Below are 13,034 nucleotides of genomic sequence, written 5' to 3'. Positions count from 1 at the left end.
CGAAGTGGGGACTGCGCGGGGGCGAAGGAATCCTCCTGGGGAGATAAGCCTGGCCTCAGACACTCCCTGGGACACGGTGGTCCGGACGCCTGGAGGAGAGGAGGAGAGGGCCGAGCACTCCTTACAGACCCTGCGGGAGCCGCGGCCCAAGGTGGGGTTGACGGTGACTGACGCACTTCGCGAAGCGAAAAGTAGGAGCTGCGTGAATGGTGGTTACTGCCCCGCGCCTCTAACGCGGCCAGGATGAGGTCCCCGCGGCTGAGCTGCCCCTCGGGGCCTCGACGCGAGGTGCACGCCGGGAAGTGTAGTCCGTTCTCGGACCCGCGCTGTGGGGAGGCAGCCCCCCAACCGCGGGCAAGGGAGAGCCGGTTGGTGGCTCCAGCAAGCTAGGGGGTCGGGCTGATGGTGAGGCCTCTGGGGGAAGACGAGGCTGGGAGGACGTTTGTAGTGTCCCTGGGGAAATCACAGCCACAGCTTTCCCCATCAGCCCTGGGTTCTTCTGCCTCCGCAGCCAGAAGTCGAGAATCTCCCGCCTTCCATAATGCGAGCTTCAGTTTATTGAGGCTTAACGGGCATTTTCTGCTAAGTGCTTTGCATAAATGGTAGCATTACATCCTCGCAAAGCCCCCATTTTACAGATGACACATAGAGAAGTAAAGTCACTTGTCCAAGGTCACAACTATAAATGCAAAGCGAGAATCAAAGGATCTTAGTTCCCCGACCAGGGATCTAACTGGTGCCGTGTGCAGTGGAACCGCGGAGTCTTAACCACTGGACCGCCAGGGAAGTCCCTCAAAGGCTTGTTTTTAAATGAAAAACAACCACCACTGCGACAATCATGATTTTTAAAGACACTGTCTTCCCATTTAAAGAATGAGGAAACTGAGTCCTGCAGAGGTTCGGTGACTTGCTAAAGATCTGTAAGCTTGTAAGCGGCAAAATTCTGGGTCTTTTCACTTAGCCTCTCCTGAGTGGTTTGGGGGTCTGGCGGGAGGAGATAAAAGGGGAACTTTGATGGGCTCTGGTGCCCAAACTCCAGAGAACTGCCCCCACAGTCTCCTGGGAAGTTGTTCTGCGCTCAGAGGGAAGTGGATACCTGCTCTCCTGTGAGGGAAACTCTGGACCTCTCAAGAATGCTTGTTGGAAGGCAGGCCCGGCTTCATTCCGAGTACAGGCGTTTCTGCTATAACCTGACACATGCTTTCCTGAAAAAACCTGTAGTTCTGCAAAACAGTGCACTAAAAATGACAAGGCTTTGTGGGAAAAATAGAATTAGGGACAGATTGCTCAAAACGTATGCAACTTAATAATCAGAATGCTACAAAACCAATAATGATTCTGGTAGAAATACTAGCACAGTTAAATTTCCACCGGGCCTTTGTGCTTAGAGATTCAATACTTTAAGTGCCTTCTTTGCAGTCTTAAAGGCTGAGGCTTGTACTTCCTTCATGGAGATGCCAGTCTGGAGATACTAACTTCTAATGGAGACCACTTTCTTCAAAATTAAAAATCTGATCCAAGATGTAGTCTTCTTCATTAATCTGTTATTTTAATGTGGGAAAATATCGTTGCAGTTTCTTCATCTGTGTTCACAGCTTTGCCACATACCATACCATTGTAGCAAGCATTATGGTCTTTGAAATCACTAAAGCATCCACTGTGGATCTAAAGGAAGACATTTCTATAGAGTTGCAGCTTTTCCCCTTAAGATCTTTTATCACTAAGGTTTCCCCTTGTGAGAAACCTTGCCCCTGATTGCTTCAAATGTTAACTTCCTAGAGAAAATTGCATATTAACCAACATGACTGTGATATGCTGACCTCCTTACTCTTTACCAGTTGCTTATGCGGAGATTCAAGTCAAAGGAGGTGGGTAGCAGAACAGGTGGTCTCCAAGCAGATGCCTAGACTTGGGGGAGGAGAGGGACCTGGCTTGGTTCTTAACCTGGTGGCTCTGCAGTGGGAATGGGAAGTGGGATGACATTTGTCAAATCCATAAAAAAATACTTCAGATTTTGATTGGAATTGTAATGAATAAGTTATTGATTTGGGGAATATCTATGATTTAGTAATATTGTCTCCTATTCTTGGATTTAGGTGTAATTTTCTCTTGGGGTATCTTATATGTGCTTTCTTTGGTTCACTCACTGGAACTTTTCTGTTTTTACTATTTACTTATGGCTGGGATTTTTGTTATTTTTTTTAAGCTCTTTATTGGAGTATAATTGCTTTGCACTGCTGTGCCAGTTTCTGCTGTACAAAAAGTGAGTCAGCTGTATGTATACATATATCCCCACATCCACTCCCTCCTGCATCTTCTTCCCAGCCTGCCTATCTCACCCCTCTAAGTCATCACCCATCATCAAGTTGATCTCCCTGTGTTATGCAGCAGCTTCCCACTAGCTATCTGTTGTACATTTGGTAGTGTATATATGTCAATGCTACTCTCTTACTACATCCCACTTTCCGTTTGCCACCGTGCCCACCCCCCGCCCCACCCCAGCCCTGTGTCCTCAAGTCTGTTCTCTGCATCTGCATCTTTATTCTTGCCCTGCCACTGGGTTCATCAGTACCAATTTTTTAGATTCCACATATATGTGTTACCAAATGGTATTTGATTTTCTCTTTCTGGCTTACTTCCCTCTGTATGACAGACTCTAGGTGCATCCACCTCACTAGAAATAACTCAATTTCATTCCTTTTTTTTTCCTTTCATAACTGAGATTTTATTGGTTGTTTTGAGGATCAGTACACAGATATTTCAATTTCTACACAATTTTTAACATACGTACCAAAAATCTAAAAAATCATGTAGTTGTGATTCTTTTCTGAAGTTATTCCAGTGACTTTCCAGCTTAAAATTTGGAGGCAAATTTTCCTTAACAGGATATCAAGTACCAATATCTTCAAATATTGATATGCTGTTACATCTGAAGTCCCACTAATTCACAATTTAATATCATATACACTACACACTCCAATTGTCAATCGTTCACAGCACATTAACAAAGTTACTAGAAGAACTGGACTACCACAACGAAAGATGTTACAGGGTGCACAAAATTCTGACCAGGAGAGCCGAGATCAAGGAGTGAGTAATTTGCTTTAGGAAACAATTCTACCAAAAACAGAGGAGCAATTTAAAGTGTTCAAGACATTAAATGCACAACTGACTCCAAACTGCCATTTAGTATGCTTTGTATTATAGGATATAAAAGCTACCCCTCATCTATGGAATGTTAAGCTGACACCCAAGACAATCAAAGCCTCCCATATTCAATATCCCACTATCTTCTGGTTGTACCAAAAAATAAACAACCAGCAAATGATTTCACCTCTTAACAAAAAGCATGTACACTTAAAAAATGGGATGAGGTGGGATTCCCTCCTTATTTTTAAAAATGTTTCTAGAGCTACTAAAAAACTTGCATTTACAAAATAGTTGATAAAAATATTCCTCTGGATTGTGCAAGAAGGAAGACAGGGACCACTGAGGACCAGGTGTGTGATATTAATCCGACTTGGCTTCTTTCTGTCCTGCTTCATCAGAGGCTGTCCTGCTTCATCAGAGGCTGGGCTCTCCTCGTTTTTAGTTTCTCCGTTTTCTGCAGGTAAGTCTTTAGTCTCTTGGTTAGCCACTTCGGCCTGTTTTCCCTTTGCTCCCCTTTTCCCTTTTGTTTGCACTTAATTTTGTCTGAAGATTTATCCTTTCCCTCCGCCTTTTTTGGCTTCGTCTCCACTTTTGCGGGAGCCGGTTTAGCTGGCAACCTCGCCGATCTCCTCTTGGGCTCCTCCTTCGCCGCCCCCTCGGCGGAGCGGACCTTCCTCTTGGGCATCGTGGCGGCGGGGCGGGCGCGTGCCGGGTGCCTGCGGGCCGCGGCGCGCCGAGAGCCTTCGCGGAGCTGGGCTGTCTGGCCGCTGCCGCTCCTCCCGCCGCCCGAGCTACCTCATTCCTTTTTATAGCTGAGTAATATTCCATTGTACATATGTGCCACATCTTCTTCATCCATTCATCTGTTGATGGGCATTCAGGTTGCTTCCATGTCCTGGCTGCTGTAAATAGTGCTGCAGTGAACATTATGGTACATGTTTCTTTTTGGATTATGGTTTTCTCAGGGTATATGCCCAGGAATGGGATTGCTGCATCATATGGTAGTTCTATTTTTAGTTTTTCAAGGAAACTCCATACTGTTTTCCATAGTGGCTGTTGTTATTTTTTTCCTAATCAGTTACTGCTGTTTTTAATGCTGAGCTTGGATCTGGCTACCTTGTTGAACTCACTATTATTTGTTCTAGAATAGCTCAACAGATAATTCTCTATATGGTTCTAGCTAGATGACCCTGGTGTCCAGGGGAAAATAGACAGTTTAGTTTTTCCATTTTTTTTAATTAATTAATTAATTGATTTATTGGCTGCATTGGGTCTTTGTTGCTGCGCTCAGGCTTTCTCTAGTTGTGGTGAGCTGGGGCTACTCTTCGTTGTGGTGGGTGGTGTTGGGGAAGTTAGGAACATAGTCTTGTTCAGGCCTCAGAGACAGAAACAGGCCTCTGACTGACCTGTGTCCTTGCCTGGACTGCGCGCCTGCTTACACACCTAACAGTTGCTGCTAGCAAGTCAAATGGCGCTTTATGATAAGAAAGGGAGTGGGTCTTGGAATTTCTTGAACCCTGGGGACCTGGCCAGTCCCCCGGGGTCTGGAGAATCTTGTGACTCACATGATGAAAGCAACAACATTGGTAAAGTAAGTCCAAAGCTGCATTTTTACACGCAAACTGATAATATCAGTTTGTGGCCTGGAATTATAAGCAGGAGCCCCCAGAACTCCAACCTGAAGTCTCCCCCGTGGAGTGGACGCACTGCCCGGGACCCTTCCCAATTGGGACTCCAGATTGCTGTTCCAGGGACTTCCCAGTGCTGCTTGGATCTGGATGTAGGTGCTTCCCCAATTTGGTGATGTATGAACCTCTGTCTTTACTATTCTTTCGTAGCTAATTATTCTCTTAATTAGTATACTGTGATCTTTGTTAATTTAATAAATTCTCTCTAAATTCTTGTTTAACTGAGTGTAGAGTGATTATTTTGCCAGTGAATCCTACGAACCTTGAAACCGAAAGTAAGGCTTTCGGCAAAAGAGGTGGGCTTCTCATTACAGTGGCTTCTCTTGTGGAACACGAGCTCTAGGCATGCAGGCTTCAGTAGTTACGGCACGTGGGCTCAATAGTTGTGGCTCGTGGGCTCTAGAGCACAGCCTCAGTAGTTGTGGCACACGGGTTTAGTTGCTCCTCGGCATGTGGGATCTTTCCCGACTAGGGCTCCAACCCGTGTCCCGTGTATTGGCAGGCGGATTCTTAACCACTGCACCACCAAGGAAGTCCTGTTCCAATCTTTATAACTCATTTCTCACCCCTCCTCCTTTGGTTAAGAGTTCCAATACAGTGTTGAATGATAGTGGTGATAATGGACAATTTGTGTCTTGTTCTAGACTTTTTAAAGGAATGCCCCTAAGGTTTCATCATGAAGTATGATGTTTTCAGTAGATTTCTAGTAGATTTCTAAATTTTATTCCTAATTTGCTAAGAAGTTTTTCTTTAAAGAAGGTATTGACTTTTTTTTCCTTTGCTGTATGCTCTCTTTTTAAAGAACTTTTATTGAGATATAATTGACATACAATAAACTGCATATATTTAAAGTGTACAATTTGATATTTTTTTCTCATTAGTAATGTATATATGGCAATCCCCATCTCTCAGTTCACCTACCCCCACCCACCCCACTTTCCCTGCTTGGTGGCCATATGTTTGTTCTCCACATCTGTGTCTCTGTTTCTGCAGAAGATGTTGACTTTTATCAGACGCTTTCTATGCATTTATTGTTATGATTGGATGACTTTCCTGCCTTCATCTGTTAATGTTGAACCATCCTCCTCTCTTTCACTATTGCTGGATTTGGTTTAATAACATTTTGTTTAGGGTTGTTGTGCATTTGTTTTCATGAATGGAATTGACTGACTCATGGTTTACTTTCTTGTGTTGTCCTTACCCAGTTATGACATAAGGGAAATGCTAGTCCTGTTCTATGATTTGGGGGATGACCTACCTTTTCCTGCAATCTGGAAAGGTTTGTGATATATTGGAGTTATCTGTTCTTTGGGCATTTGGTAAAATTTGCCTGTAAGATCATCCATGCTTGGTGCCTTTTTGGTAGGTCTTTGATTACAGTTTCAGCCTCTTCTGTGGATATTGGTTTATTCTGATTTATTATTTTCTCCTGGAATAAATTTTTGTAATTTATATTTGCCAAGAACAATATCTATTTTATCTAGGATTTCAGATTCATTGGCATAACTTTATGCATGTTATTTCTTATGAATCATATGGATATGAAGTTATATTTCTTTTGACTTTCCTGATATTTATTTGTTCCTTCTCATATTTTTCTGGATCAAATTTGCCAAAAAATTGAAAGTTTTATTGGTCTTTAAAAAACTCCCAGCTTTCTGTTTTACTGATAATCTCTTCTACTTTTTTTTTAAGGGGGGGTATTTTATTTCATTAATTTCTGCCTTAATTGTTGACTCATTTTTTCCATTTTAGTATTTATTTTGTTATTATGCATACTCCAGGTTTTGATTTGTAGTGCTTTCATGGTCATTCAGTTACAAAAAAAAATGTAATTTCAATTTCCCTCAACCCCCAAATTATTTAGAAATGTGGTTTTTAATATCTAGGTATATGGATTTTTCCCTGATTATCTTTTTGTAGTTGATTTATAATTTTATTTAATGAATATATATATATTTTAAAGATAGACTTATTTGTTTGTTTGTTTATTTACTTACTTTTGGCTGCATTGGGTCTTCATTGCTGCACGCAGGCTTTCTCTAGTTGTGATGAGCAGGGGCTACTCTTCGTTGTGGTGGGCTTCTCATACCAGTGGCTTCTTTTGTTGCAGAGCATGGGCTCTAGACATGCGGGCTTCAGTAGCTGTGGCATGAGGCTCAATAGTTGTGGCTCATGGGGTCTAGAGCACAGCCTCGGTAGTTGTGGCACATGGGCTTAGTTTCTCCTTGGCATGTGGGATCTTCCTGGACCAGGGATCGAACCCGTGAGCCCTGCATTGGCAGGCAGATTCTTAACCACTGCGCCAGCAGGGAAGTCCCTGAATATATTTTGAATGACATAAATTCTTAGGAGTGTGTTGAGATTTACTTTTTGACCTAGTATGTGGCATTTTTTTTGTTTGGTTTTGGATATGTAATATTTTTAAAGGATGTACATTCTAGTTGTTGGGATAAGAGGTCTGACTATACAAGTTTATTAATGATCTAATTATTTAAAAAAATTTATTTATTTATTTGCCTGTGCTGGATGTTAGTTGCGGCATGCAGGATCTTTAGTTGCAGCATGCGAACTCTTAGTTGTAGCATGTGGGATCTAATTCCCTGACCAGGGATCTTACCAGGGCCCCCTGCATTGGGTACTCGAGTCTTAGCCACTGGACCACTGGGAAAGTCCCTAATGATCTAATTCTTAACTATTATATCCTTACCTTTTTTTTTCCTGTTTGATCTATTGGCTTCTGGAAGGTGTAATAAGCCTCCCATTATGAGTGAAGATATGTTCACTTCTCCTTTTAGCTGTATCAGTTTATATATTTTGAAGTTATGTTGTTAGGTGCATGAGGGTTTATGATATTAATATGATGTCAGTGAATTATTACTTTTATCAATATGAAGTAGCCTTTGTTGTCCTTCCTAATGATTTTTGCTTTAAAAAAATTTTTTTAAAAATTTTTTGGCTGTGTTGGGTCCTCCTTGCTGCTCTTGGGCTTCTTCTAGTTGTGGCAAGTGGGGGCTACTCTTGTTGCCATGTGCGGGCTTCTCAGTGGGGTGGCTCCTCTTGTTGCAGAGCATGGGCTCTAGGTGCATGGGCTCTAGGTGCATGGGCTTAGTTGCTCCGTGGCATGTGGGATCTTCCTGGACCAGGGATTGAACCCTTGTACCCTGCATTGGCAGGTGGATTCTTAATAATTATGCCACCAGGGAAGTCCCAGTCCATGATTTTTTGCTTTTATTGTGTCTTTTTTCCTTAACATTTTCTTGGTACTCCTTATTCATTCATTCATTCACTCATTCTTCTTCTTCTTCTTCTCCTCCTTCTCCTTTTTTTTTGAGAGTTGATTTTACCATACTGTTTCATTTCTGACACACTGTAGCAATAGTTTGGGTAAAGCTATTCTCTTGTGTTATTTTTTCTCCATATCCCCATCCTCCACCTCAAAGACACACTTTCTAATGTGTTTAATTTATGGTTCTTAGATATGTCTGTATTTTAAAAAGATGTGTAGTGCTTTGTATGTGTATGTTTTTAATTTACAAAAATTGTACTAAGTAAATTTCTATTTTTATATTTTTTGCTCAATATTGTTTTAAGAGCATTCCATGTTGTTTGTATATCTAGTTAATTGCTTCTGTTTGCTGCATAGAACTCCAATTTATGAGTTCACTGTCCTTAATTATTCACCTACTAATGAAGAAGACCTACATTGCCTTGAATCCTTTGCTACTACAAACAATACTTCAATCAACAATCTTGTACTTATATCCTTTGGAACTTGTGGGAGAGTTTCTCTGGATTATATATCAAGATTGGGATTGCTAGATCATAGAATATACATACTGAATTATGCTAACCAAAGGCGCATGATAGTTCCAAATTCTACATGTCTTTACTAATACTAGTTCCTCTCTGACCTTTTAATTTTGACCACTCTGATGGATTTAAAATGATATGTTGTGATTTTCTAACTGATTATGAAGGAGGTTGAGCATCTCCTCAGACTTGGTAGCCAGTTAGATTTCCTTTTATGTTAATTGCCTATTCATATCTTTGCCCCGTTTTTCTTTTTTTGGCTGTGCCACGTGGCATGCAGGATCTTCCCTGACCAGGGATCGAACCTGTGACCCCTGCATTGGGAGTGCGGAATCTTAACCACTGAACCACCAGGGAAGGCCCTGCCCATTTTAATATTGGGATTCCTATTCTTAAATATTTGCAGGATTTTATTGTATATTCTGGATATTAATCACATTTTTTTTGAAGCTGAAAATATCTTCTCCCGGTTTGTCACTTATTAGTTAACTTTTACATATCTTCATTTGGAAGAAATCTTTAATCTTAATATAGTCAAATCCATCTCATTATATGGTTTATATTTTCTTGATTTAAACATCTTCATTCATTCCAAAGTCATAAAAATATGCTACATTTTTCTGCTAGCTGTTCTGGGTTGAATTGTGTCTCTTAAAAACAGTTATGTTGAAATCCTACCCCCCCTTACTCCAGAATGTGCTCTTATTTGGAAACAGAGTAGTTGCAGATGTAATTAGTTAAGATGAGGTCATACTGGAGTAGGGTGGGCCCCTAACCCAGTATGACTGATGTCCACTTGAAGACAGACACAAGAGGGAGAATGCCATGTGATGAGCAAGGCTGAGATTGGAGTTATGCAGTGCAGCTGCAAGCCGAGTAACTCCAAAGATTGTCAGCAAACAACCGAAAGGTAAGAAGAGGCAAGGAAGGATTCCCCTACAGGTTCCTGAAGGAGCGTGGTCCCAGTGACACCTCGATTTTGGGCTTCTAGCCTCCAGAACTGTGAGACAACACGTTTCTATTGTGTTAAGCTACCCAGTTTGTGGTACCTTGTTCTGGCAGCCCTGTGAAACGAATATACTGGCTTTATAGATTTAGCTTTCATATTTAGATCTCTAATCCATTTATTTGACCTTTGTCTTATGGTGAGCGATAGGGAACCAACTTTTCTCCTTATAAGGAACCAGTTTTCCCAATACTATTCTTGAACAATCCATCTTTTTTCTTCTGATTAGGATGCTTATTCTGAAATATCTCAAGGTCTTTTATGTACACGTTTCTCTTTCTTCCCTCTCTGTTCTGTTCCTTTGATCAGTTTGTCTGCTCATATGCCATTCCACCTTCGTTTTCTTTTCTTTTTTTTTTCCGTTTTCTTTTTAACTCTGCCTTTTTGGTATATCTTACCTGATACAGAAAATTCCTCTTTTGGGGGGGTCACTCTTACCTATATGTGGGTCTTGATTCTTCCACATGCATTTTTGAATCCGTTTATTGTGTTTCTAAAAAAAATGTTTCTGGAATTTGGGCTTGTATTGAATTTATAGCTTGATTTAGGTAGAAGAAACATCTTAATAAAATTAAATTGTTGCATTCATGAACATGGTTCATCTCCCCATTTGTTAGATTTCTTTTGTTTCCTTTAATAACATTGTTTTCTTTCTTTTTTTTCTTTTGGCCACGCCACGTGGCTTGTGGGATCTTAGTTCCCCAACCAGGGATCGAACCCAGGCCCTTGGCAGTGAAAGCTCTGAGTTTTAACCACTGGACTGCCAGGGAATTCCCTAACTTTTTAAAATAAATTTATTTATTTATTTATTTTGTTGGCTGTGTTGGGTCTTTTTTTGCTGTGCGTGGGCTTTCTTTAGTTGCGGTGATTGGGGGTTACTCTTCGTTGTGGTGTGCGGGCTCCTCATTGCCATGGCTTCTCTTGTTATGTAGCATGGGCTCTAGGCGTGTGGGCTTCAGTAGTTGCAGCACATGGGCTCAATAGTTGTGGCTCATGGGCTCTAGAGCGCAGGCTCAATAGTTGTGGCGCACGGGCTTAGTTGCTCCGTGGCATGTGGGATCTTCCTAGAGCAGGGCTCAAACCCGTGTCCCCTGAATTGGCAGATGGATTCTTAACCACTGCGCCACCTAGGAAGCCCCCTAATTTTTTTTTTCTTCATAAACATCTTGTGGATTGACGGGTAAATTCCTAGATTACTTTTAAACTTTTGTTACTGTTCTGAATGGAATCTTATTTTTTGTTAGAGTTTCTAGTTGTTTACTATTATGTAGACGAATGCTATTCAGTTTTCCAATTTGATATTTTATTTGGCCAATTTGCTGACTTTCTTATAGTTTTAACGGTTTGGAGTTTCTGTATGGAATTCCAAATCACATCCAAATAATGACAATTTTGTCATCCTCCCTCCCATTCCTTATATACATATTATAGTGACTTGTTGCAATGGCCTGGACCCCTAGGAGTGAACAGCAGTAGTGACTGTGTTCAGCTGTGTCTTCTTCCTGATCTTAAAGGGAATGAGCTTAAAGTTCTATTTTAAGTGTGTGGTGTGGGATAGATTTTTGGTAGATAGTTCTTATCAAATTATGGAAGTTCCTTTCTGTCCCTCGTTTTCTGAGAGCTTTTATCATGAACAGATGTTGAACTTTATCAAATTTTTTTTCAATCCATGGAGGTGACCTTATGACTTACCTCCATTATTCCATAATGTAATGCATTACATTGTTAACTTTCTGATGTTTATTATTTTTATTTTTCATACATTATTGTATTTGCTTACCTAATACTTTATTTAGGAATTGCATTTACACATAGGAAGTAAAATGGGCCTCTAATATTCTTTTCCCAAATTATCCCTATTCAGTTTAGGAATCGAGGATATAACAGCTTCATAAAATTAATTTCTCTCCTTTTTTCCCCTGAAATAATTTGTATACAGCAGGTGTTCCTTGAAAGCTTGGTAGAATTCCCCTGTTAAACCTTCTGGGTCTTCTTTTAACTAAAATTTCAAGTTCTTTAATTGTTGTTGGTCTTTTCAAAGTTTACTGTTTCTAGCTTCAGTATTGGCATTTTCTATTCTTGTGGAAATTTGTCCATTTTGTGAAAGTTTTCAAGTGTCTTGGTTTATGTAGTTTGAAAATTTATTTTATCGTTTAAAAATATCTATTTGTATAGTTTTCCCCCTCTTTAGTTGTGCATTTTGGTTTTATTTGCATGTTTCTTTTTTCTGTCAGTTTTGCTTGAAGCATTTCTATCTTATTAGAATTTCAGGTTGCCAAATTCTGGGTTTTGTTGATCTTTTCTATGTTTTACTTTATTAATTTCTGCCTTTAAATTTTTTTCTTCTTGTTTTTGGGATTTTTCTTTGTTGCTTCATATTTAAGTTCCTAAAATGAGGCTTCCTTCATTTGTTTTCAATCTTTTGATAAAAAATAGTCAAAGCAATAAATTATCCTTGAAACATTGCTTTGGTAGTGCTTTTATTGCCATTCAGTTATAAGGATTTATTTCTTTTATGTTTTACTTTTTAACTCAATAGTTATTTGTATTATATTATTTCAGTTTTTGGGCTTCTGTATTTTTGTTTTTTTAGAGCCATCTACACTAGAATGGATAGCTATGATATAATGGAGTTCAGAACACAATGTATTTCACAAAACATCCCAGAGTAGATAGGTGACCCTGCCCCCAAGAGGTCATCAGGTCCTGCCTTTCTTTTCTTTCTTCTTCTTTTTTTAAAAAAATATTTATTTATTTATTTGGTTGCACCAGGTCTTAGTTGTGGCAGGTGGGCTCCATAGTTGTGGCAGGTGGGCTTCTTAGTTGTGGCATGTGAACTCTTAGTTGCGACATACATGTGGGATCTAGTTCCCTGACCAGAGTTCAAACCCGGGCCCCCTGCGTTGGGAGCATGGAGTCTTAACCACTGCACCACCAGGGAAGTACCCAGGTCCCACCTTTTTTATTGTCCTGCTTCGAGCATCATCCTGACTCACATGGTTGAAGCTGTCTTAGGATCATCAGATCTGTGTTCCCCTCTGTGAGAAGACAGAACACAGAAGTATGGAACAATTAGCTTCATTTTAAGGACATGAGCCAGAAGTTGTTCACCTTACTTCTGCTTAAATCCTACTGGCCAAAAATAGTCATATGGCTACTGGAGTAGTTGGAGACAGAGTACTAACTGGGGTTTGTCAGAAAAACAGAAACTGAACCAGTTATGTTAACAGAGAGAATTTAATATAAGGAATTGGTTGAGCTGGTGAAATAGCTGTTAAACTGACAAAATGGGGATATTGTATTAATCAGAGATAATAGCTGCAGAAATCAGCTTTCACCCCACCCCCCCAGGACTGGGCAACAAAGGGAATAGGTTT

Source organism: Hippopotamus amphibius, chromosome 16 (genome assembly GCF_030028045.1).
Source record: "Hippopotamus amphibius kiboko isolate mHipAmp2 chromosome 16, mHipAmp2.hap2, whole genome shotgun sequence".
NCBI classification, from domain to species: domain Eukaryota; kingdom Metazoa; phylum Chordata; class Mammalia; order Artiodactyla; family Hippopotamidae; genus Hippopotamus; species Hippopotamus amphibius.
This window is presented reverse-complemented; position numbering follows the sequence as displayed.